Consider the following 26,653-nt stretch of genomic DNA (forward strand, 5'->3'; position numbering starts at 1 on the left):
TATCCATGTTCTTCCACTGCATAAACTGAAACATATCCAGTAATATGATGTAAGCAGGGGGCAAATTTACATCTATTGGATCTGTCAACTATCGAGATCAGAGTGAATCCAAACTGGAAAATGTTTGCAAAGTGTTATGCATACTGTTCATGAGAGACTGCAACATGACCTTCATTTTTCTTTATACAGCATTTTTCTATGCTGTAAGAATGTACTGTTGACCATTTGAGAAATATCAACTGAATGATTCTGTGCAGACACAATGGTGAAAGAGCATTATGGCTTATGGTGATGATGAGCTTTTCCAGTCTGATAATGAAGAAGTTCTTTCAGTATAACTCCTTGTGTTTTCTGGCTGTTGTTATTTCTACTATTTGCCAACATGCTATTGCTATAAAGTAGGCCTTCTAATAGGCTCTGGCCTGTATTTGGTTGACTTTGCCTTAAATTTTCCATCTAGTCTCAGTCCCACTCATTTCATTGAGATAGGCTTCCCAGGAAATGGGGGGGGGGGATAGCTTGGCTCTACTTGGGGGAGAGGATGAATATGAACAATCACATCCACTTCCTAGCTATTTTCCATTTTAGAAGTCAACAAGGGCTTCAACAGGATTGCCCCAAACCACCAGAAAACCATTAGGATTCATCTCGTGGTGTCACTGGGGCTTGCATCACCCAGTGTAGTGACTCATGGTGTCACCCACGCATTGATCTCTTCTCATACCACACCATACAAAATCCTTGAAATGGTTTTTGTAATGATGTAACTCATAAATCATAATTTCTGTATCACTGAATGTAATGGCAGTAGTTGTGACATAATCAACTGGCAAAATTAAAATTATACCGTTAAAATAACATATCATATGCACAGCCTAAATATAGCATGTACATCATTTCATATAGTCAAAGTGAACATTTGGTAAGATGTGATGTTTTTAAAGAATTTTTTAAAAAGAATATATATATATATATATATATATATATATATATATATTAACATTTTCAAATTTTATTTTCAAAAAAACACTGAGGCCTCTTCTTTCTCCTCCCACTGAGCCTTTCCTCACTCACCTCATCTCTTCTGATCAGCTCCAGGATTTTAAAGGGACACGAGTGAACACCATAACCCTTTTCTCCCCAAAGGCAGATATTTGGGGGGAAGTGGTGTCACCCACTCCTAGAGTGCCACCTGGTGTGGCCTGCACTCCTAATGATGCTCCTAGATTCGTTATGCTCCTAGATTCATTAGCAACCTGTGGTGAGCCACCTACGGTGAGTCACTAATGAAGATCTTGCTTAATTAGCTCCTCAACCCTGAAGAGACTCTGAGTTCCAGTAAGTCAAAGTTCCATCATGTAGAGATCTGTCAATGACAGTAGGAGTACTAAGACTTCATCCTCAGATGACATCATCTGGTTTAGCACAGAAACAAGGTTCCAAGTATGGAATGAATAGGATAAAGCAGTTTAAACATGTATACTGAAGTTCTGTTGTTGTCGTTAACTACCCTTGAGTTGATCCTGACTCATGGCGACCCTGTGGGTGAAATCTCTAAGACTCCTTATCTTTCACTGCTCTGCTTACGTCCTGTAAATTCATGGTCATGATAATGATCTGCAATGCTGCCAAGGCGTCACTTGTGCCTTGGGGCGTCACGGTGATTTGTCTTGTGCACCGCACTGTTTGGAAGCAGCGCACAAGACACGTCATGGACGCACGTGCCATCTGGACAGTGCTGCGTCAAGATGGCACCTCCCATACGTATTAGGGTTTGGGAGCGTGTGGTTGCTTTGCACTCCTGAACCCTAAAATAGTCACCTGCACGCCACAAAGTGCCCATTTGGACCTGGCCATAATTACACATATAAAAAGACAGACTCATGCTCAATTAACCCTAACCCATAAAAATATAGAACTACATCATTTTTCATATTTAAAATATACATACTCTTCAAAAGAAATCACTGGTGTTATTTTAATTTTACTATTTTGTTTTATCTATGTTTTTATGGGTTAGAGTTGACTATTGCCTGTATTTGTAATATTTATAATGTATGTGCAATTATATTTGTTTCTAGCTCTTGAAGAAGGCCTTTTCACTGAGGCTGAAACATGTTGGACATTTTAAAAAAACACTGAATAAACAATTGTCCATCTCAGAGCACATGGAGCTTGCATCCTCACTGTTTTCTACTTAACTCATGTGGACATTTCCACAGTATTGTGACCATTGGTAGCATACAAGATTTTAGGAAAGGATTATCATCTTTCATGGAAGATCAATATCTTTACACTCATAATGGAAGTGTCATATTCCAAGGGATTTTAACTCCAATTACTAGCTGCTGGAGGTATAAATACGACTTTGTGCTCTTTGTGCTGGCAAGTGTTTGAGTGTTTAACAACCAGTTCTGACCCAACAATTAGTAATAGGGAAGCAGCCAACTCAGACAGCAGATATGGGAAGTAGGGTAAGCCAAAGAGGCAGTAGACTGTGTTTGACACTGTGGCCTTTTCAGCACCATCTTAGGTAGCTTCTTGTCGTCATATACAGTGTCCCATTGCCACTGTAGAAGTAATATATTATTGCTAACCCCTTCCAGTTTATTTCTGCATATGAAATAAGAATAAATAAATAAATTGCCCTCTAACACAGGAAATAAAATGTCCCAGGCCAGTCTTGTTGAAAATATGGACCTTTCAGTCCCAGCCAAAAAAGTAATAATAATAATAATAATAATAATAATAATAATAATTAAATAAAATGTATTTATATCCCACCCCATCTGCACTCAGGCAATTGGAGCTGCTTACAGCATTAAAATTGTACATATCATATTCCCCAACCCTCCTCCCTTAAAATAGAATTAAACATGTTAAAAAAAACCAATGAATATTTACACAGTAAAACAAAAACAACAATGGACAGGCAAACAGCAAATGGGATCGGTCCATTTCTTCTCTCTTTGGTAGCCAAACGTCTATTCAGGAAAGGCCTGCCGGAAAAGATCCATCTTAATAGCTTTTTAAAAGCTGTCTAACGTGATTATATGACGGATCTCATCCAGCAGGCCATTGCATTTAAAATTGGCAGTGGTCAAACCACTCTTTAAAAAGCCCTCCCTAGATCCCCTGGAGAGAAACAACTATAGACCAGTCTCCCTATTACAATTTTTGGGTAAGGTGATCGAGAGAGCTGTGGCCTTCCAACTCCAGGCTGTCTTGGATGAAACCGATTATCTGGACCCATTTCAAACTGGCTTCAGGGTGGGATATGGAGTGGAGACAGCCATGGTCGCCTTAATCGATGATCTCCGCCTGGGCACAGACAGGGAAAGTGTAACCCTGCTAGTGCTCTTGGACATCTCAGCGGCTTTCGATACCATCGATCATGGTATCCTTCTGGAACACTTGAGGGAGCTGGGTATAGGGGGCACTGCGCTCCAGTGGCTCTGATCCTACCTCTTGCGTAGGTTCCAGATGGTGATGCTGGGGGACATTTGCTCTTCTAGGAAAGAGCTTACATCTGGCGTCCCTCAAGGCGCCATTCTATCCTCCATGCTATTTAACATTTACATGAAACCGCTGGGAGAGATCATCCGGACACATGGGGTTATCAGTATGCTGATGACACCCAAATATGTTTCTCTATGTCTCCGACGGCTACAGTGACTAAGGATGGCATCTCCCCTCTGAATCCCTGTCTCAAGTCAGTAATGGGCTGGATGAGGAAAAACAAACTCATGCTGAATCCAGAGAAAACAGAGGTACTTGCCATAGGCTCCTTAGGTTTGGGGAAGGAAATTTGTCCACCACTCCTAGATGGGGTTACACTTCCCCTGAAGGATGAAGTTCACAGTTTCGGAGTGCTTCTGGATCTGTCTCTACGTTTGTCATCTCAAGTAGATGCGACAGCCAGAAGTGCCTGGTATCAACTTCTGTTGATAGGCCAACTGCAACCCTACCTCAACCGAAAGGACCTTGTAGCTGTAGTACATGCTCTGGTAATCTCTTGTCTTGATTTCTGTAATGCGCTCTACATGGGGCTACCCTTGTACCAAGTTCAGAAGCTTGAACTAGTGCAAAATGTGGCAGCCGGGTTGGTCACTAGCTCTTTGAGACTTGACCATATAACACCTATCTTGAAAGATCTACACTGGCTCCCAATTAGCTTCCGGGCACAATACAAGGTGTTGGTTATCACCTTTAAAGCCCTACATGGCTTGGGACTGGGTTACTTACGGGAACGCATCTCCCTATACAATCCTCCCTGCACTTTTAGAACAAGTGGGAAGAACTTGTTAGAGATATCAGCATCCAGACAACTTTCCTCTTCCCAAAGAGCATTCAGTATAGCTGCCCCTAGACTATGGAACGGACTCCCAGAGGAGATTCGCCTTGTCACATCTTTAGAAATTTTCAAGAAGGCAGGAAAGACAGAGATCTTTTGCCGCGCATACCCTCCTGACCTCCTATGAAGACCATTGGAACGGAATGAGAGCATCTGACCCCGCGATTGACTGACGATGTTTGATGTCTTACATTTTTTATGATTTTAGCTGTAGTTTTAATTGTGTGGTAACTAATGTTGGAATACTGTAACTGTTTTTTAACTCTGTTGTGATCCCGCCTCGATCCATTGGAAGAGGCGGGAAGATATAAATTAAAATTATTATTGTTGTTGTTGTTGTTGCATAGTCTGGAAGCAATAGCTGAATAGGTCATCTGAGCAGTTGTAGATAACCTGCTTTTTATTGGTTGTAGCAGATTTCTCCCAGAGGACACAAGTGTGCGGAGTGGATTATACGGAAGGACGTGATCCAGGAGATATTTTGGACCCAAGCCATGTATGGTTTTAAAGGTAATAACACCTTGTACTGGGACCGGAAACTGATGGGCAGCCAGTGAAGAGATCTTAAAATTAGTGTGATATGATCTCTTCTAGATGTACCCAAGACCAGTCTGGCTGCCATATTCTGTACCAGTTGAAGTTTTTGGACCAAGCACAAGGGTATCCCCATGTAGAGCACATTACAGAAATCCAGACATGAGGTTACCAGCGCATGTACTACGGTTTCAAGATCTCTGAGTAATTAGTTGCTCAGCTAACAAACTTGGCAATTTGGCCTCATGACAGAAATGTGTGGTATAAACATGAGCCTCATTTATCTCTAATGTACCCTAGTCAATAGTCACATTTCTTTTTCTCCCTTTTTTGCAGCTGTTCATTGCTCTATAGCTTCCAGTTTCTCCAACTATCAAGTATTTCAGGAAATCATTTCCATGCTTTAAGACCAATAAGGCATCCCCTCCCTCTCTTTTGATAATTCCTCCCTCAAGGCTACATAGAAGCAGTATTTACTACCCACATGCATACTGACTGTTGTAATTGTTTTGTAGAACTGTTGCTTAGCAGCTCTGAAATCTTGATTCTTTTATCACATTCCAAATATTCTTTATGGACACATGAAAGGAATTTCCACTTGCTTAAAGCCCAATACCAGGAATGTTACCATTCATCATGCAAGAGGAAATGGCCCTGGCAGTAGCATCCCTGTTCTGTTCCAGAGGGTGTCATTTGTGAGAATGCTTTAGAACAGCTCTCACAAAGGGCACCCTCTGGAACACAACAGGGATGCAACTGGAATGCCCGGTGGCAAAGGCAGCATTCCAGTGGGCGATAAAATGGGGTTCTTGGCCCCATCCCATTCCCGTCACGTTCTGCGCGCACCTGCGTGTGGGCACGTTAGAACGCACTGGGGAACATTTTAACCCCAGTGCGATAAACTTCTATGTTTATTCACATCAATAAAGCAGTTCTAGCAGTTTTTCTCTCCCCCGGGAGCAGGATATTGGTAACAGTAATGGAAATATAGTGGGCCCTCCATATTTGCTGGGGTTGGAGACACAGGATCCCCTGTGAAAGTGAAAAAAAATCCACTATTTTTTTCTATCTAAGAGAACACCTCTCTAGGAATCTCTAGGTCTTCCCTTGCAACTCTATGGTGAACATCCAGCAGAATCATAGAGACCATAGAAAACCTACAAATGCCTAGGGAAGTATTTTCTCAGAATCTCTAGGTCCTCCAGGATAAATCTATGGTCAACTTCCAGCAAAGTCATGCAGGAGGACCTAGAGATTCCTAGAGAGAGACAATTAATCAAATCCATGAACAATCAAATCCGCAAAGTCAAAGCCACAAATGTGGAGGGCCAACTGTAAATTGTCTACAAGACCAAGACCAGTTTATTGCTGCTAGGAAAATGAATTCTCCCTTGTGATGTTCAGGGTGAACAGGGAAGCTTGAGGGAGGGTTGAGGCAATTATGTCATGATCCTTATTAATCCAAAAGTGCATACCACTCTGACTCTCCTGTCTCTGTGTCCACTACACCACTGATCTCAAAAGAACATAAGCCTGTAACATGCTAGCTGGCTTGAGAAATTTTCTGTGAAAAAAGTGCCCCAACATGGTTTTTTTTAAAAGCCTAATTTATTGACAAAGATCCCTGAGTCAAAGACAAATGATACTGTTCCATGGAAGCAAGCATCCATCAAACAGTGATTCCAGATGAAAAGTGTAAAATAAAACTCTTAAACGAAACACTAATCTAATATCATTGTCTGAATTTCTCTCAGTATGCTTTCTTCATATTCATCAGGGAAACAATGGGATGAAAAATGGTATTGGGCATAGTTCAATACAAAATTAGGTGTGCTGAATTTTACAGGTCTCAAGCCCATATTCCTATGCCAGACTGTGGACATGGTATTCTTTGTTTCCTTGTTAGACACATAATGAACTGTGTGTGAAAAGAAAAAAAATGTTTTAACAAACCTTGCAACATGTTTGTTCCAACCAATTTGTGCTGCATTTTGTTTCTCCAGAATGCCAGTCATTCCGATTGACTTTTACTAATGTTACCAAGCTTAATATTTGCAGTTAATGAGACATGGATTCTGAATATGAGTGTTTAAGAATACAAATTGCTATTTTCAGTGAGTCACATGAATCACAGTATTCAACCTTTTCAAACCATGATTAGTGTCTATTTCATCCTAAATATTGTTTTGGTATTTAAAGCTATAATATCACTGTTCCAATAACATCATAAATCATGCAAGACAAAATAGAATGAGGCAAAGGACAGATATTTACACTGATGACTGAATGTGTCAAGGTAAATATCAGAATCACTTCAGCAAACATTGCTATAATGATTTTGGGTGTGGAGGTGCAAGAAGACTCATCTCATTGTTTAAATGGGATTCCTAGAGATTTTCTGGGAAATTAATGATCTGTACAGGGGATCTTCCCAGGTTCCCTTTGAAAGGAAACTTTACTCCATTAAAGCAGAGAATAGGAATATGGAGTACAGTGGTACCTCGGGTTACGAAATTAATTCGTTCCGCGGCTAATTTCGTAACCCGAAAAACCTTCGTAACCTGAATTGCCATAGGCGCTAATGGAAAAAAAGCCGCGGCTCCGCCGCGGCTCCATTGAAAATAGCGCCGAGGTTTTTTCGTAACCCGAAAAAACCTTCGTAAGCCGAAACAATAAATCCCTATGGGATTTTTTCGTATCCCGAAAAATTCGTAAGCTGGGTAATTCGTATCCCGGGGTACCACTGTATTGAGAAACAATTGTACATCGGGGTGGAGCCTCTGGCCCTGGTCTCCAAATGTGGCCCTCCAGTATTCCACAGATGTCCACCACCCTTTCCTTATAAGACAGTTTGGTTGGGTTTGGTGATTTCACATCTTTTGTACAGGCATCTCCTGTCATTACTCTGTTCTTTTAAGGTTTCTTTACTAGAAAAAAGTTTTCAGCTAAATGCACTGGTATTATTGGATCTTCCCTTTTGCTTTTGGTCAAACTCACCACTGAAATGTATCTACTGAATCCAGCTGGATAAGGTTCCCAACCCCTGGAAAATGCTAACTGCATAAGAAGGAGAAGGGCTCCAGTCTATTCTCTTTTAAGCATTTTCATAGCCCTTTCTGCATGGAGAGTAGCCTTCTGAAGAGAGGTGTCTCTTGTATCTGTGCAAATTCCTCCAGTAATTTGGAATAGTGGAAGATCATTTTTTAAAACTGTGTGAAGATCCTTCATGGATCTCTCCATTTGTCCAGAAAACAGAGATGATAGAGGGCTGGGTTAGCAGGCTGTTGTTCCTCACAGGTTTACTGTACACAGTACTTGAATGCCTGAAAAGGAAAACATTCTTTCTCAACCATGCAGCATCTATATTTTTTTAAAAAAACATGCATAAGCAAATGTTATCTTGCATGGATAGTATAAAATGTGTAACACTAAATATCAGAAGTAATGGCATCTATTAGAGATCAGAATTATTGCTCTCACCAGCTGCCAATACAAAGACATTATTTAGAAATAAATTATATGGTGACCATCACAACTGTTGGTTTTAACTATGAAATTATTAAATGTGTGAATGTTTTAATTTAGTAATCGTTGGTACATCTGTTTAAAAATAAATTTAAAAGTATATGTACACAATTCAAAGTGCAGTTATGACCTTTAAAGTCTATACTTCTTGAGTCCAGAGTATCTAAGAGACTCTGTGTTCCTATAAAAGCAAAGTGATTTGAGGCCTTCAGGGAAGATCTTCTCTCAGTTGTGCCAGTTTCACAGGATGAGAATTGGGAGAGAGCCTTAGCAGTGGCTTCTCCCAAGCTTGTACCACACGTGAATCCAGATATAGGTTACTCCTGCCCCCCCCCACACACAGATGTTTATCACACTATGCTCTTAAAGAGCTACTATTCCAGTGTGACTCCTCTAGCAGCCTCCTGTTGCATGCTGGGATTGGCAGTTTTAAGGAGCTGAACTTCTCTGCCTGAGAATTCTAAATACCCCTCCTTAAAACTGCCAATCCCAGCATGCAACAGGAGGCTGCTAGAGGAGTCACACTGGAATAGTAGCTCTTTAAGAGCATAGTGTGATAAACACCACACACTGTTGCTTCTGGAAGAGGAAGAGCAGTTTGCATGAAGAATACTTGCAGGAGGAACTGGAGAAAGCAATAAAACCAGCAGGGTAAAATTCATTAGTGGTTGGGTTAGAGCACCCTCAGTAGAATTGGATTAATGTCTCTGAGATCAATTGGGATGTATTTTTTGCATCATTGCAATATATGGAAGGAGATGGGGTTAGGTAATAGGAAAGTAACAGAATGCAGAGCATCAGTTAATCCAAAGCAGTTTCCTGCTCACAGGGCCATATACACCTCCCTTGTTGAAATATAAATGTAGACTAGAATCCTGTATCACAGGTCGCATAACTTTACATAAACTTAGCACTATAGGAGAGGTACTAAGAATCCCTGTTAGTGAATTGTGAAGGTCCATAATGCTACACTGGCAAGAATGTCCCAATATGCATTAGGCTCTACCAATGCACATTGACACTCCCTAGCCATAATGCACAATGGGAGTGATGTGAATCAGTCCTATTATGCATCATTCCTGTTGTGCCTTAGTCCTAATGAGATCAATCGCTTTGCCAGCTCTCCTGCATGGTAACATAAGAGCAGCCACCTACTGATATTGGTGTTACAGAACTTCCCAATTCTAATCCCAGCAAACATAAATCCACATACAAAGATGTAACTCCCATACAGGATTCTGACTGTAATATCCAAATAAATAATGTTTAGCTAATAAGGATGTAAAGAATATTCACTGTTATCCATTTCCTGGCCAATAATAATAATAATACTTTTTCTGACACTCAAGAAGCTTGGTCAAGAAGAAAAAAAGGAGTGGTAAGAAGTCTCTACAGTTTCACCTAGTGAGCACACTACCCAACTATTTCAGGGAGGAAAAATTCTGTGCACAAAGACTGTTGGGGTCTTTTTGTGAAAATATTAGTGTCAGGTGTGAGTGTGCAAACACAACTTTTATGAAACCCCTCCTCCTCTGTTTCTTTTTTGTGTATAGGATTGTTGGTGATTTTTTTTTTTTTTTTTTTTTTTGTGCAGAATAAATTAAGCAGAATGTGCATTAAAAAAACCCTTCCATTTTTCTGTTTCCAAACAGGCAAGAACTGTACACAAATATTTTGTCAGAAGTTTGGGGGAGGATGCAAAAATTATTAATCCACACTAGTGAGGCCAAAATATTGTCTATTTTAGGCTGCAAGTTAAATACATCTGCTAAGAATAACATTACATTCAACACAGCAGAAACCTCAATGCAGACATCAATGGGATTGTGATAGAGAAGGTAAACTATTGCTCTGCTTTATGTGCAAATATGAGGAAACCTATCTCCCCCTCCCCCTCATGCAAAGGCAAGATATTTTCTGATGCTCTTGATGCAATTTTTTTCGTATTTGCATTTGCAAAAACAATTTTGTGCAAACTGTGAAAGTGATTTTAGTGCAAACTATGATAGCTGCTGTCTTTTTGTGTGGAGATTTAGAGTTAAATAGATGTCAAATAAGGCAACTGTAAAAAATAAAAATAACATACAAAAAAATCTATAAAACAAGCAATGGCATAAAAACCTATAAGCAGTAAATTACACGATTTTGCATGACCATGATTTTGTAATTACACAATTCACTTCTTATGTTTTTGTGCAATCATGTGCTTGTATAGCATTTTGCTTGTTGACTTATAATTAAACACATTATCTAGGCTGTTTGTATCATTCTCATTGATCAGGCTATCCTTCAGCACTTGCCATGTGTGCAGTGCTACACAAATGACAGAAACAGTGACTGAAAACAAAAGTGAGAGAAAGACTGGATCACTAGGAGAATGGCATTTTAAAGGAATACATTGCTGACTCTTTATACTGCATTTAAGAGGAGGAGGAGGAGGAGGAGGAGGAGGAGGAGGAGGAAGGCTCCCATTCCATGCCATATTTATGAAGAAGCGCTATTAAAATCATTAAGTGAATGATACAAAACTCTCCTGAACAAACATGGTTCATCTCAAAGAATTTCTTGGTGACTTGTGCCTTTAGTATTCTATAATCTTTTGTGCAATCCTCCAGTGAACCACTGTGACCTGCCTTGACTCACCACTTTGATTCCCAACAACCTTCTGTTAGGTCTGCCTTCTGTCAGGTCAGCTGAACCTCTGGCTGTTTGTTGAACAAATGAAAACATCATTCGGAAAACTCATTCCTTTTCAACTGATATCCACACTTCACATATTCATTTGTAGTTCCAATTTCATTCCCATTTGATTTTTTTAAAAAAATGCATTATAAGCTCCCAGATTGGTTTAACAATCATCAGGGTCTCATTTATATCCCACAGTGCATTGTGGGATTTTTCACCATTACATTTTTTAAAGCCTGTTCTCTAGAGAATAAGGTCACAGGACCTAGTAACTATTGTGCCCGGTAATACAAAAGAAATGGTCTGCTCTTACATAATCCTGTGAAGCTTTAGACAGACAGATTTCCATAGCCAAATCCCTAGGCAATAGAATTCATCAGCTGCTGGAATTGGTAGAAATGAACAAGGGCATGTGTTTATCAGGGACATTCTATTTTTCTCACCTCTCCCCACCCAACAGTCCACGGCTGGTTTAATTTTAGCTACTCAGAAAGCATATGGGATACATGAAGTGCACAGAGTAGGCAACAAAAGACAGAGAGAGCTATATATAACCAATTTGTCTTCTGATATTTGAATACTTTGGTAAATACTTCAGAGCTATTTAATTAATTGGAATTATTGCTGATTTGCACCAACCAGATGAGAATATGTGACAAACTTATAAAGGAGCATTCTAGAGAAATTATGTGCCAGCAGTAATCTTGTGACAGCCAGCGTGGTGTAGTGATTTGACTGGAGATCAGGGTTCAGTTCCTCACTTGAGCATAAGAACCCACAGTGTGACCTTGAGAAGTCAAATTCCTTCAGTCTCAGAGTATGACAATGGCAAACCCCTCTAAAGAAACTTGCCAAGAAAACCCTATGATAGGTTTTGCCTTAGGGTTTCCATGAATCAAAAATGACTTTGAGGCACACAGCTACAACAGTAATATTGGTCTGGTACAGATGAGTCAAAAATGGTGTGATGGCGTTGATACTAGGGTTCGGGACCATGCAGCAACTGCACGCCCCAAACTCTAGGACATACGGACACCACCATGACTGCATGGCCCCACTCACAAGGGGTGTGTGTCTATGACGCAAGCACTGTGCAGCATCCATATGTTGCTGCACTTGCGTCACTGATGTGCCACAGTGCGCTAATGGTACACTCATCGCGTTGGACACGCGCTCCTAAAAGAACCCAGTTTTCTGGGTTCTTTTAGGTGTGGAGGGACACCGTGCAGTTTGGCTGCGGCGTCCCTCGGGAGCAGAAAGGGGTGACTGCAGACCACCCTTTCAGAGCGGTCTGTACAGTCCCATTATATCATAGCTATGAGAGTATTGCTCTCATAGTATTACTAGGAGTAATTACAAGGAGAGCATTACTAGATCTTGTGACCTGACTCACTAGAGAGTATTTATGATTTTTGAAAGCATCTAACAGCACTTCAGACATATTGGTTGGAGTATGTATACATAGTACACATTGGACAGGACACTTTGATTCATATCAGAACAGATGAAAAGGGAAGAATCCAATATGTTTTTCTTTAATGTTTTAATGTTTCTATTAATCTAACATACATAAAGCTGTACAAACTGTCCCACCACTACACTACTACACCACTACCAGTGGTACACAAATTAGTTTTAAATTAGTCATCTCCCAGATTCAAGTTTTAAAACTCAGAATTCAAAGACATAGCTATGTTAGTCTCCATCTTGTAGCACCTCTGAGACTGAGAGAAAGGAGTTGGTAGCATAAGTTTTCATATATTTGAGTCTACAAATGCATTTGTTACCAACTTCATTCTCTCAGTCTCAAAGGTCCTACAAGATCCCTTTAAACACTTAGAATGCCAGTGGGCACTTTATATGGGGACTCTTGGATCTATAGTCCAAAAAACAAAAAAAAATTCCCTAATCTTTTGCCAAAGTATTTCTGTCTTGCTCCTTCACTTCTTCATCTGTACTAATAACATCTTGGAACAGCAGTGGAAAGTAGAAGGAAAACTTTTTCAGTTCTCCCTTTTCTAGAACTACATTGCTGATCCAAATCACTTGCTTGTGCTATTCATCATGTTTGTGAGCAGACCAGTTGGAGGTGGGGGGATTCACAGAATTTCTCCAGGTGGAGGAGAAATTTCCCATCAGAAAACTTTTTGGAGTTCACTAGTAAAAGTGAAGGTAGGGCAGCTTCATCCTTTTTCTATAGCTCCAACCATGTTGCCGGCCTGTATCTTCCAAAATGTTCAAAAGCTAGCACTTTTCTGGAGTACCTAGTTGGTGATGGCGTTTGTGGCTACCAAAAAAATAAAGAGAGCGAGGAGGGGAATAGATATTTAAAATCATTCAAAGCAATTTTGTTTCTCTGAGAGGGCTGAGAAAAAGGAAACTTGGGGGGGGGGAGTATCAGAAAAAGAAGCCTTCTTGAGAATTCTGGCTCCAGTCTACAGGATTGGAAAAGAAAATTCATGCATCTGCTTTTTCATACGGAAATATCCATTTCCCACATCCCAAGACAGGCAACAGAATGAAACACATTCTTGTCTTGGAAGTCTATACTTTTATGAAGTTTGGAATACATTTTGGGCAAATGGAGAGAACTTGCACAAAATCCTGCCTTCATTTCAGATATATGCATTACCATAAATGTATTATGTTAAAAAATGGGCACATGCATACTTTTATCAATGGAAATAATGCATGACAGAAACACACACACACACCAAACTGAAAAAATGTACACAAAAGTACACATAAATGTCTGAGCAGGATAAAAGAAAATATTATAACCTATATAGAATCAGAATGGAAACATGAAAATTGGTGGCGCAGTGGTTAAATGCCTGTACTGCAGCCATTCACTCAAAACCACAAGGTTGTGAGTTCAAGACCAGCAAAAGGGCCCAAGCTCGACTCAGGCTTGCATCCTTCCGAGGTCGCTAAAATGAGTACCCAGACTGTTGGGGGCAAATTAGCTTACTTGCTAATTAGCTTACTTGCTGTTCACCGCTATGATCTTTGGAATAGCGGTATATAAATAAAGCAAATTATTATTATTATTATGAATTACTGAATAATAGATCTTAAAGAGAAATGGCAGATTTTTCACCTGTTTGAATACTAAACAGAAAATTCAGTAGGTGATAGTGTAGAACCAGCAGCCTCAAATAAAAATCCATTGAACCAGAAGTACCAGTGCATGCATGCTTTGGGAATATGCCCAGAATAAATTTCTAACTCACCTTTCAAATCTTTGCACCCCTCTCCAAAGCTGCATGTTCAGCAAATCAGGCACTTAGCAGTATATTAGTGTTTGACATCTCTTTAGCATTAAGGTGCTACCCTCCACAATGCACTATTCAATGGACCTTAATGCTGAGATGGAAAAAGTTGCTAAAATGCTTTAGTAATAATGTACTTTGAACCTTGACCTCTTTGCACTGTAGTGTGTGTGTGTGTGTGTGTATTTTAAAAAGGGAATCACCTAGGAACTCCAACACATGTTTAAATGAAACCACATGTGTTTTTCAGTTATACCTTGTAAAAATCAGTAACATGGCATGAAGGAATTAGTTTAAAATGACTTGTGGTTTTATCCTTTCCCAAACTTCATGATGTCTCTGTGCTTTGATTTTGATTTTTAGAGACCATATGTACTGTAAGAGGGGATTTACACAACTCTGATTAACCCTGTGTCTTCCATCAACAAAATGGGTCCACTTTTCATTATTATAGTAGAGACTCTGACATTATGAAATGTAGGTTCCACCTTTATTTCCTTTGGCATAATTCTGAAAATGAAAGCATCTATTTGAAAGGCATTCCCCTGCACACACACAAAATGTACAGCATTCACATTGCTTAATATTGCTTAAAACTTTACCTGCTGAATTTCTCCCTGGCAGATGTATGGCTGATGAGGGGAGGTTACCTACAAGAAGAAGGATAACAGACAATACTTCTGTAGGAGTAACATTGGCAATGAGGTGGCATTTGAAAACTAGTATCATTTAATAAAGAACAATATCATTTTTGTGTCTTTGTTCATCATGTCCATCTATGATATTTTTCCAGTGCTTTGGAAGTCTTGGCAAAGAGTCAAACTACTTTTGCTGCTCTACAAATGGCAGGTGTTTAAACAAAGTGCTAGGAACTATAATCAAACTACTTCAGAGGGATGTGCTGTCCCTTCTGTCAGAAACAGTGATAAAAAGGATTTAGATTCAGGCCCTAAAGGCATCAGATCCCATTTGATCTTGGAAGCTAAGCAAGGTCAGCTCTGTTTAGTACAGTTGGCCTTCAGTATCTTTGAGAGATCTGCTCCAGATCCCCCTGTGGATACCAAAATCTGCGGATGCTCAAGTTCCATTATCACACTGTCATGGAAGTCCTGCTGAACTCCTTCTCCCTCACCTCCTCCTACCTGAGTACTTCTTTGGCCACCACTAGCAGCCTCTATTCCTGGTGTCTCCCCTCTCTCTGTCCCCTTTCCCTCCCTGGCCTGACGGCTGTGTGAGATAGTCTCTAGCGCTAACAGAGGCAAGGAGCTCCCAACACCTCTTATCTCTTGGCAGGGCTGCACTGGGCTTCAGGGGCAATGCCATGCTGAGGTACTGGCTCCCCTGAAGCCTTCCTGCCACCCAGAGCCTGGCCCCAGGGCATTCCCTAGCTTGCCCTGGTGGGGCAATGCTAATAATGGTCCAAGAGGCCCTAAGTCTCCATCATGCCCCTCCCCTGGCTTTGATAGCCGACAACAGCAGCAATGAGTGAAGGGCACATGCTGCCCCTGGGGACAATGCAGGCTGTCCCTAATGACAGCATGCACCGCCACTAGGGACAATGTGGGCTTGCTGTCCATGGATGATCAGATCTGCGGATGGCAGGTCCATGGATATTGAGGGCTGACTGTACTTGGATGGGAGACCACCATCAAATAACAGATGCTGTAGGCTATACTTTAGAGGAAGCAACTGGCAAAACCACCTCCGAGTATTCTTTGCCTAAGATAACCCTATGGAATTCATGGGATCAATATAAATCAATAGGCAACCTGAAGGCATATGGGCATACGCTCATATATACACACATACATGCACACACACCCCTATTCTTCTCATGTGACCCGGGCTTCTGACCTATTGTCTAACTATAGGGTGGGAAAATGAGGGAATTTCCCCTAAAATAAATTTGTCCTCCCCAACAGAATTTTCATCCAGTTTCTAGCTTATTAGTAACTTAAAATACCCATTGGGTATTCAGAAAGAGAAGAACCAGTGTGGCGTTTTAGTTGAATGTTGAACTGTGACACTGGAGACCAGGGTTCAGTTCCTAGCTTGGCCATGAAACCCACCTGGTGTCCTTGGACCAGTCACACACTCTCAGCCTCAGGGAAATGCTCTGGCAAACCTCCTCTGAAGAGTTCTTGCCAAGAAAACCCCATGATATGGTGGCCCTAGGGTTGCCATATGTTGGAAATGTTTTGAAGCCACACAACAACATCTCTTCTCTTGTTCTTCATTTCATCCCCTATTATATTTTGTATTGCCTTAGAGCCACCCCATTCTGTATTGCTTTAGGGCCACCTGAAGGCAAACAAGAAACACACATTCAGAAACATAATTTAGGCATCCAAAGAGAAGAGGCAGGCAAAGTTAGCAAGGGAATGCAAACACAGCCAGTATCAGAATTCTAGGTATGAATGATTTTCAGACTCATGCTCTGCTGTATTAAAAATTTGGAAACTGAATGAAAATTTTGTTTGAGAGAGAGCAGTATTCTTAATGGGAGGGCAATTCCCTCATTTTGCCACGCACACACCACACTGTAACTACACCTGCACTAGTTCCCCTTCATATCCAGGAAAATTAAACATGCATCAAATATGGATTTTTCTACATAGGAATGTGTTCAATCTGTTTCCTCCTAACTTCCCCTCGGAGCACTCAAAGGTTTCTCAAAAACATTTGTAAGAAAGAAGATCCAATTATACTTAGTGGATCCAAAGAGAAGAATAAATAAGTGCGTTACCCCCAGCATTGTAAACTTGTAGTCAGAATCTTTGTTCTTAAGACATATGGAAACCAGAGAAAAAAAGAGACATTTGGGAGAGGTTTTGATTCTCCAAGAATGGATTTTCCCAGATTGTCAAGATTTAATCCAATTGTGAATCTTTAGTGAAACAAAAACAGATAGTCTCTGTGATACAACAATCTCCCCCAATTACCAAACAACAACATCAATAAGAGTAGCTACCAGTGTGTTCATACCAGCTGAGGTGCAACTTCTGGGTTATGTTGTTGGCATGGAAAATAATAATTTCTTCAATACCACAGCAACCTCTGAGTTATGTTGTTGGCATGGAGAATAATAATTTCTTCAATACCACAGCAAAACTAGAATTGCAAGTCAATTTTCTCTCTCCTTTGCTTTCTCTGTGTCATGGTGTGACTCTTCCCCCATCCAGAAGGTGCTGAATGGTGGTGGTGGTTGGGGCCAAGGCAATAGTAGACCAGCCAGAACCCAAAGTTTTCCTCCCCCCCCTTTTTTTTTCTGCTCTCCTCTTTCTTCCTTCTCTCCCTATATTTTTATCTCTCCATTTTCTGCCATAACCCTCTCCAATCTGTCTTCTGGAAAGTTACTTTTCAGAAGAATGAATACAGAGACATGGTGGAAACATTGCTATGTATGCAGTGTTAGGATAATCCATTGTGTTCCAGAGCAGTTATGGGTGTCTTCGGCATGTCCTTATATTCATCCTTTTCAAAAATAAATTTTGAGGTTCTGCCACACCTAATCACCATCCATCTTCTAGAATCATAGAGTTGGAAGAGACCACAAGGGCCATCCAGTCCAACCTCTTCCTTTCCACCCATCATATAACAGGGAAGATGGCTCCTGCTAAAGATATGAGCTGATCTCTTGCAGAGGGCTTCTCCAAGGGCTGCAAGAAATTACCCACAGGTTTCCTACCTCTGGTCTAGTGAATTCTTATCCAAGAAATATCTTTGTAAGCATGCATCCATGTAAGCATATCCTGAATGAGAGGATCTCTTAGCACAAAGGTTACTGGTGTCTTTTCAAGCCCACTTAAAATTGTTGCACCATTAGAGCTTTAAACACTTTTGTACCAAATTATAATGCTGCAAGTAGGATACCAGATGACAGGCAGTGAAAACACTTATAGGTGTACCAGTATCATTATATAAAGGCACTTTTGGTGTACTTGATATATAGATAAAAATCATGATTTTGATTGGACAAGTAATTAGCTGAATGGGCTCAAGAGATTCTTAGACTGAGGTAAATCCCAAATCAGACTTATTTTGGCAGTCTGTACCAGATGAAGAAAAGACAACCATGTTGCCTTCAAGCCATGCTGTTCCTGATAAACTAGTAACTGATAAATGTCCCAACGTTGTGCCACACAAGCTGATATACTGGTACTGATAAGGTTATTCTAAAATAGATATCTGATAAAGATATATGGCCCATTGTGCCTCTAATGCATAGAGATATGTGGCCCATTATGCTTGTAATGAATATCCGTTGACATGTTTAAAGTAACAGATGCTGTTAAGATATTAACAATGCTTAAGGAGATTAAACCTTGAATGCCTGCACATTTATTTATTTATTGGATTTATATCCTGCCTTTCTTCCAAAATGGGATTCAAGGTGGCTATTACAGATGTATAGTTCCTGAAATAGGTGAGAATATGTTGTTGTTGTTGTTGTTGTTGTGTACCTTCAAGACATTTCCAGCTTATTGCGATGCTAGGGCAAGCCTATAATGGGATTATACTTGAATGCATAATTGGCTAAATTGTAATGTTAAAATGGTTAACATATATATGCCATACATAAGAAAGCCTTTATGAAATGTCTGTATAACGCCTTAGCAGACACTGTGGAAAATAAAAGGAACAAAGATAATGATGCTAAAAGGTAAAAGGCTATGTTACATGCTTTTGAAGGGTCATGCTTTTACATGTGTTAATTACTACGATGCCTGTTAAAGAAGTCCCTATAAAATGCCCTGATGAAAGGGTAAGTATTGATGGTCATACAGTCTGTCCTTGCCTTACGTGGGGGATCTGTTCCAGACTCCCTCGCGTAAGGCAAAAAGAGTGTATGCTCAAGCCCTATTAGATATAATGGAGCTTGTGTTCGCTGTGTGGCTGTGCACGCGTGCACCACGAGCGTGCGCACCATTCTCCCAATCTCCCGGTGGATTCCATGTAAGCTGGAAGCCGCCTATAATGGCCCCATATGGTTTGGGCTTACTGTATAATGTAATACTATGTAAGATGCCATGCATGGAATGGAATGGAATGAAATAACGCTTAAGTGCCCAGACATTGATATGTCTGTAGACCTTACCTCACAGGGGCTCCAGACACGGGACGAGAATGGTCCAAAAGGGGCAGGAAGGTACCTGAACGAGTGGGGAACGCATTTTACTGCACACAGGAAGTCCCTCACTTGTTCCATTCCTTTCCCTTCCGTTCCCAATCCGTCCCAGAGGAGGTGATTTTTGAGAACTGTTTTGAACAGTTCTCAAAAATTGCGTCCTCTGAGACGAATTGGGAACAGAAGGGAAGGGAACATAATGAGTAAGGGCCTTCCTGTGTGCAGTAAAATGCGTCCCTACTTGTCCCCCACTCGTTCACATCCCCTTTCGTTCCGTTCTCGTCCCATGCCTGAAGCCCCTGTGTGGTAAGGTCCTGTGTTTTTACTAAAGGGGAATGTATATGTTTGTATATCTATATATCTAAAAATAGCCTACAGTAGTACCAGAAAGCCTGCTCATGTCTCATATAAAATTTTTGAAAGTCCTTAAGAATGTTTAAGTGAAGTGTTGATGGAAACTCTGGTTTAACCACCATGATGAGCTGGGCACTCAGGTGGCCAGAAAGTGGTGGCAGGTGACCCCAGAGAGTATCCAGATTATCTGACATGTGGCAAAGATCTTCAGTCCCCCAGTCTAAGTGATAGGGGTAAGGAACCACATCTATTTCACAATGTGTTCAGACACTGTATTATGGAAGCTGAAAAACAATATATGTTATGGGAAAAGTGAAAAGTTTATTTTCTATCTACCTCTATTCTTTCTTAGAGTAGTGTGAACCATCTGTTAATTTTTACTGGACTGAATTGCACTGAGTACTATGAAATAAAGAGGCAGGCTGCTTTCTCTGAAACTGCTAGCTTTAAAATCAACCCCTTTAGCAGAAATAAAGTCCTTTGTTTTAGAAGGTATTTCCAAAATGTTTGTCAGGTTGGTTACGAAAAACAGACCTCTTCATCATTGCGAACATAATATGTATTAGCAAAGGGCCTGACACCTTTGGTTCCATCATTCAAGGAAGAGAACTTTCTGAAACTGATTTGTTTGACTTACATCTGCTTTGATGTTCTACTGACCTCTATTGTGGCATCCATCATACATAGCATATACAAATTACACAATGTTGTAGGGGGAATGTGGGTACTTACTGTCACCATTGGTTAAGGTTCAGTCCTGCACTAATCACGGGATTACTGGCAGAGAGAAATGATATCAAGGATTAAAAGAAAAAGGCCTAAGTAGAAATAAAGTAGAAAGTCATCCCTGACAGACTTTTTACTAAGAGAAGAACAAACCATGTGATGCCTTGAGATCAGGGCATCCTAACTTCCTTATTATTCCAAAATTAATATAACAGTTAATTTTCTTACTTGAAAAATTGATTGTTAAAGGATTCTAGTCTACGACACAAAACAGTTGATCACTGAGACTACAGACATCTTCTAACTATAAAAATAAAATTGTTTCAGTCACATCTCCAATTAGTGAAGTTACTACTCTTTGTGCTATGGCTATACTGTACCTGAACTATGCCTTATTTTTATTTATTTCTTTTTAAAAAGGTATTATTTGTAAATAGATACTTCCATGCTCTGGTATTTGGTGATGGGATATTGCTCTGAGAAAGGCATATCCTTCCCCATTCAAACTACTTATGCATCTTTGTTGAAAATGAAAATGGACATAAGGATGCAATTTCTGAACATATATACATGAAATCCCTGGGAGAATTCTGGAGTTTGGTGCCATCAGTGTGCGGGTGATACCCAACTTAACAACTACTCCTTTCCACCACAACCCAAGGAAGTTATTTTGGCCCTAAACAAGTGCCTGGGATCAGTAATAGACTGGATGAGGGCAAACAGATTGAAACTTAATCCAGACAAGACAGGGTTGCTCCTGGTCAGTTGAAAAGCAGATCAGGGAATAGGGATGTGGTTACACTTCCTTTGAATATGCAATCTTGCAGCTTGGCTGTGCTCCTGGATTCAGCTCTGAGCCTGAAAGCCCAGATTTCAGCAATTGTTAGGAGTGCATTTGCATAGTTAAAGCTTGTACACTAGCTGTAGCCATTCCTTGAGATGTCAGATCAGGCCATGGTGAAACATACCTCAGTTGGATTACTGTAATGAGCTCTAAGTGGGGCTTCCTCTGAAGAGGGTTCAGAAACTTCAACTGGTCAAAAGAAGTGCAGCCAGATTGCTGAGTGGGTCGGGCCACAGGGATCACACAATTCCCTTGCTCCTACAGTTCCAGTGGGTGCCAGTCCATTTTTGGGCACAATTCAAAGTGCTGGTTATTTAAAACCCTACACAGCTCAGGCCAGGCCATTTAAAGGGTTGTATTCTCTCTTACAAACCACCCCATGCTCTGAGATCTGCTTGGGAGGCCTTTCTCTCTATCTTAGGGCCTGGACAGATGGGCGCTTTGCACCGGCCTCAGCCTGAACTAGAGGTGCATGGGGGCTGACTGTTTACATGATCAGCAACTCTATCATGCACCTTGGCCACCATCCTTGTTCGTGCCCATCCATACAGGGCGTGCAATGATTATGTCATGTGGCATGGTGTCCAAACAGCACTGTGCCATGTGGATGTTATCATCACACACGAGCACACCAGTGGCGCCCTCCATGTGGCCTAAAAACAACCCATTGGGAGCGGGTTCTTTTTAGGCCTTCTGGAGGCCATGATGTTTGGTTGTTGTGGTCTCCATCCAGGGCAGAAAGGGGCAGTGTCTCACCGCCCCTTTCTCCCAATCTGTATAGCCCCTTACTAACCTCACATCTGGTGTGAACACAGAAAAGCATCTTCTCATTGGCTTCCCTCTGGAACTCCTTTGCCAGAGAATTAAGGTGACACTTTCCTACTATTTTTTGTCTCAGACAAGAAAAGACGTATATTCCAACAGGTTCTTAATGAGTGATTATATACTTTACACAATGCACTGGATATTGCTAATTGTTGTGCTGGGATGTGTTGTGTGTGTGTGTGTGTGTGTGTGAGAGAGAGAGAGTTTTAATTATGTATGTTTTAACATGGTTTTAATTTTTTGATTGTTTAATTGTGTTTTACCTTTAGTGTCTTGTGGATTTTTAAAACATTTTTTTAAAAAATAGTAATAATTGTAAGCTACCTTGAGTCCCAATCTGAGAAAAAAGGTGGGATAGAAATAAATGTAATAATAAAAATAACAACAATAACATATGACATGGATCATTAGTACATATAGCCCAGTGTTGTTTGATTAGTGACTTCTCTGTGGAGTCTTAGCTGGTGACCTTTCTCACTGTTTGCTTGATTTTTGTTCCCATCACACACACCTCCAAAAAAAAGATGAAGATGCCAGGGATTTAACTTTTCTCTTCTCTTTTCTTTACATATGAATAGGTGCATCATGAATCTCAGTGATATGTCTTCTGTAACAAAACACTGTGGAGTGCTCTTTTTGTCTATGATCCTAGAATCAGTCTTTTCAGTCTACATATATTTTGCTGGTACAGAGTTTCTGAACACATCCTAAAATACACTGATCATACTTAAAACTTAAAAAAAAATGTCCCCTCTTTTACTAAGGATTAAACTCCATGCTTCTTACAGTTAAATTTCTAAAGAGTCACATGCATATAGCATTTCCACCATTTTTAGAAGTTTTCTTGCTGATTTGATTCTATTTTTTTAATATTGGTTTTCTTTTTTAAAAATGTTATATAACATTAGGTAGTGTGGTTTGGTTTATAAATCAATCAGTATAAATAAATCAGTAGGCAATAAGTAAGAGTGAAATTCTAACAGCATTAATTGTGTGGGACTGGGATTAAGCAAAACTCTCATCTGCTGACAGAAATGCCCTGCTGCTGACAGAAATCTCTTTTTGCTTGCTAATCTCAGAAGTCTTTCAACAGAGCTATCTGTTGGCAGAATTGCCCTGCTGGCACTGGGGCTGAGCAGACTGACAGGAAAAAGCCGCTAGATCTTGGGTTTTCTGAAAGTAGGTGGGGCTCCAGCATCTGCACGGCCAGCTGTAAAGATAGCCTGAACACTCATGGTCAGTCCACACCATGTAGCATAAAGCCTCCTCGCCATAAATGTGCACCATTGCATGAACACACTTCCTATTTCTGAATTTCTGAATATCTGCATACATAGAGAAGGTGTAATTTAGTAGCAACATGAAATCACCAAGACTAAAAGATCTCATTTATCTTTATAACATTATTCCTTTAAAGAACCAGGTGAAGGTTAATGCAATTCATGCCAAGAATTAAAAGGAGAGCAAAAGACAGGAAACAGCATTCAGATGTTGCTGGCCTCACTCGATATTTTATGTCTGCCTGGAGCCTCTGTTTGTCCAAGCACTGTAAAGAGAGGCCAAAGGTAAACTGCAGCTCCCACTTTCAAGCCCGACAGCTGCCAGATAACTCATTTTTTTGCAACAGCTGACCTCAAGACAGTGTGAATATTATACAGCAACTGATTGGAAATACTTGCAGGTATGATACATGTGGAAACAAAGAAATAGAGTTTGTTTGGGTTTTCTTTTCCACTTCCCACACATGAGCTACCCATCACCGAGTGTGAAATAAACACAAGTCCTAGAACTGTATCAAAAGCATTGCAGAGTACTACAGTATATATGATGTCTTCCTCTAAATTGGTAGGAGTTCCCTGCAGCAAAACAGTGAGCCAAGTGCATTTCCATGTGGAGAATTTCCATACATATTTTCTTGCTTTCTATGCTGGGATTTAAAAAAAGAAAAACCCCTCAGTTCAGAACATGAGAAGCTTTCCTTTTGTTCAAGATGGATGAACAGACAAAGGAGGGCAGACCCAAAGCATGTTACTGTCTAAGGCATAAAACCCAAGGAGCAAAATCTACATGGTAAAAATGTGATCATGACCAAATACTCCAGAGCACTTTGTCTGTTTTTCTACTATGGCTTTTTAAAAGTAATTCACTGCAATGGAGACACTGAACAGGGATATGTTTGAATTTCCTCTTTTTCCCCATCTGAAGATATGCCCCTTTCCCAAAATGTCATTAAACCTTCATTCTTGATCATGTTTTATTCCCTTAAGATTCTTGCCTATACATCTGTGAGCCCAGCAGTGAAATTGGAAAAGGCTGTTTACATGGTTAAGAATGCAGCTGTAGCCAACCAGAGGTCAAGGAAGGTCCATTTGAAAGCCTATCTTCTCTGACAGACCTCTGATGAAAAGTCATACTTCAGTGACTTGCCCTTGAATTTCAACTACAGCCAAATTTGAAACAAATTTGGATGTTTCTTCTCTGGTGAACCTTCAAGGAATTTCACTTGGACAGATCGAGCATATGTGTAATGGATTTTCTCTTCAATGGTCAAGTATAACTGCCTCAGGCCCTCCTGGATTTGGGGCATCGACCCACAAGTGGGTCAAATCTTTGAAATCTCAGTCCATTTTGGAGTTCTTATGGGGACTGAAGGAAGAAAAATCAATGTACCTTTTTTTTGCTTCTCTAGGGTTGGAAAAGAATACTTAAGGGAACACCTTCTTCTGTATTGTCTGTTCCATACTCTGAGGTCCTTGGGGAAGAATCTACTTCAGCCAAAAATATCTAGACTAACCTCAGTTACCTGGAGGGCCTTCTCCACCGCTGCTCCAAAGCTATGGAAAGGCTTGCCGAAGGAGGTCTGCCACATTTCTACTCTTAAAGCCTTTAAGAAGGCTCTTAAGATGGATCTCTTCCGGCAGGCCTTCCCTACCTAGTTCCTCTCCCCGTTTACTGTTACTTACGTCACTCTGTCCACCATTTCTTCTCTTAAATTTAATGAGAAGAATTAAATTTAAATTAATTAAAATAAAATTCTTACCTCAAGAAAAAGAATCCTCCCTCCGTACCAACTGTCATCATCAGACCTGGGAGGGAGTGAAAAAGACAGTCCCAATTCCATCAGGTCTAGCTGTTAATTCTGTGACTTATGCCACTCTCTTTTATCTTATCTTATCTTATTATATTTTATTTTATTGTATTCTCTGTATTTTTATTGCTGTAACCTGCCCAGATTCCTTGTGATTGGGTGGGCTATAAATTATTATTATTGTTGTTGTTTTGTTGTTGTTATTATTATTATTATTATTGACGGTGTTTAAATTTTGACCAGAACTAACGCTTTCACACCTCCTGAAACTGATAGTGAGACAAAACACATCTTGCCTCAGAACTTCACACATTGGCAAATCTTGTGGCACAGTTCACCTGCACAAAATCTTATCCACATTTTAAAAATAAACATGGTTAAAACATACACAGAAAGCCAGTGTTGTGTAGTGGTTTGAGTGTTGGACTACGACTCTAGAGACCAGGTATGGAATCTTCCCTTAGAAATGGAAACCTACTTGGTGACCTTGGGTAAATCACACTCTCTCAGCCTCAGAACAAGACTTAGGCAAACCCTGTAAATAAGGCTTGCAAAGAAAACCCTGTGATAGATTTGCATTAGGGTCACTGTAAGTCATAAATGTTGTGTTCAAAGGAACACAACAACAAAATGTATACAGTTGAAAATTATGTGTACTAATTTCCTCTAGGAAAGGGGGGGGGGGACCCAAAGTCTCAGCAGACAGAAATAAAAAGCGTTGTGAAAATACAGGTGACATGTAGAAAAAAGCCAGAAAAGCAACACCTAGAGGGCTTAAGAAAACAACAACAACACTCTAACATTCTCTATTAGCTTCCAACTATTTAGCAAAAGCAGGAGGATTAGTGACAGTAAAACACTATTTAGTGATTTTCAGGTAATGGCCACTATCCTCCTTCTCTAATGTTTCTATGAGTAACATTAAGTCATCATGCAGCATCAGTCACATAGGAATTATAAGGAAAAAAATATCAGTCACTTTGTGGGTTCCAAGATGTTCCCCACGGAACAGCGCCGTGAGCTATATAGTTAACAATAGACTATCACTCCTGTGTTTCTTATGTAGCAAAAAAACCTCAGAAAAAAACTTCTAGGCAACCTCCTAAAACAAACTAAGTGTAGATGTGCAAGTGTGGGCTCCTCCTCTCCTTTGTTGGCATCCCTTCACTGGCTTCCCCTCCCTTTCTGTATTCAGTATAAGCTCCTGCTGTTGACATTTAAAGCCCTCCATGGGCTGGCCCCTCCTTACTTATCAGACCTTTTTTCTCCTCACCTTCTGTAGAGAGAAGAGAGAGGTTGGTCGGGTTGAGCGGGCGAA

This window comes from Sceloporus undulatus, unplaced genomic scaffold (genome assembly GCF_019175285.1).
Source record: "Sceloporus undulatus isolate JIND9_A2432 ecotype Alabama unplaced genomic scaffold, SceUnd_v1.1 scaffold_12, whole genome shotgun sequence".
Lineage (NCBI taxonomy): Eukaryota > Metazoa > Chordata > Lepidosauria > Squamata > Phrynosomatidae > Sceloporus > Sceloporus undulatus.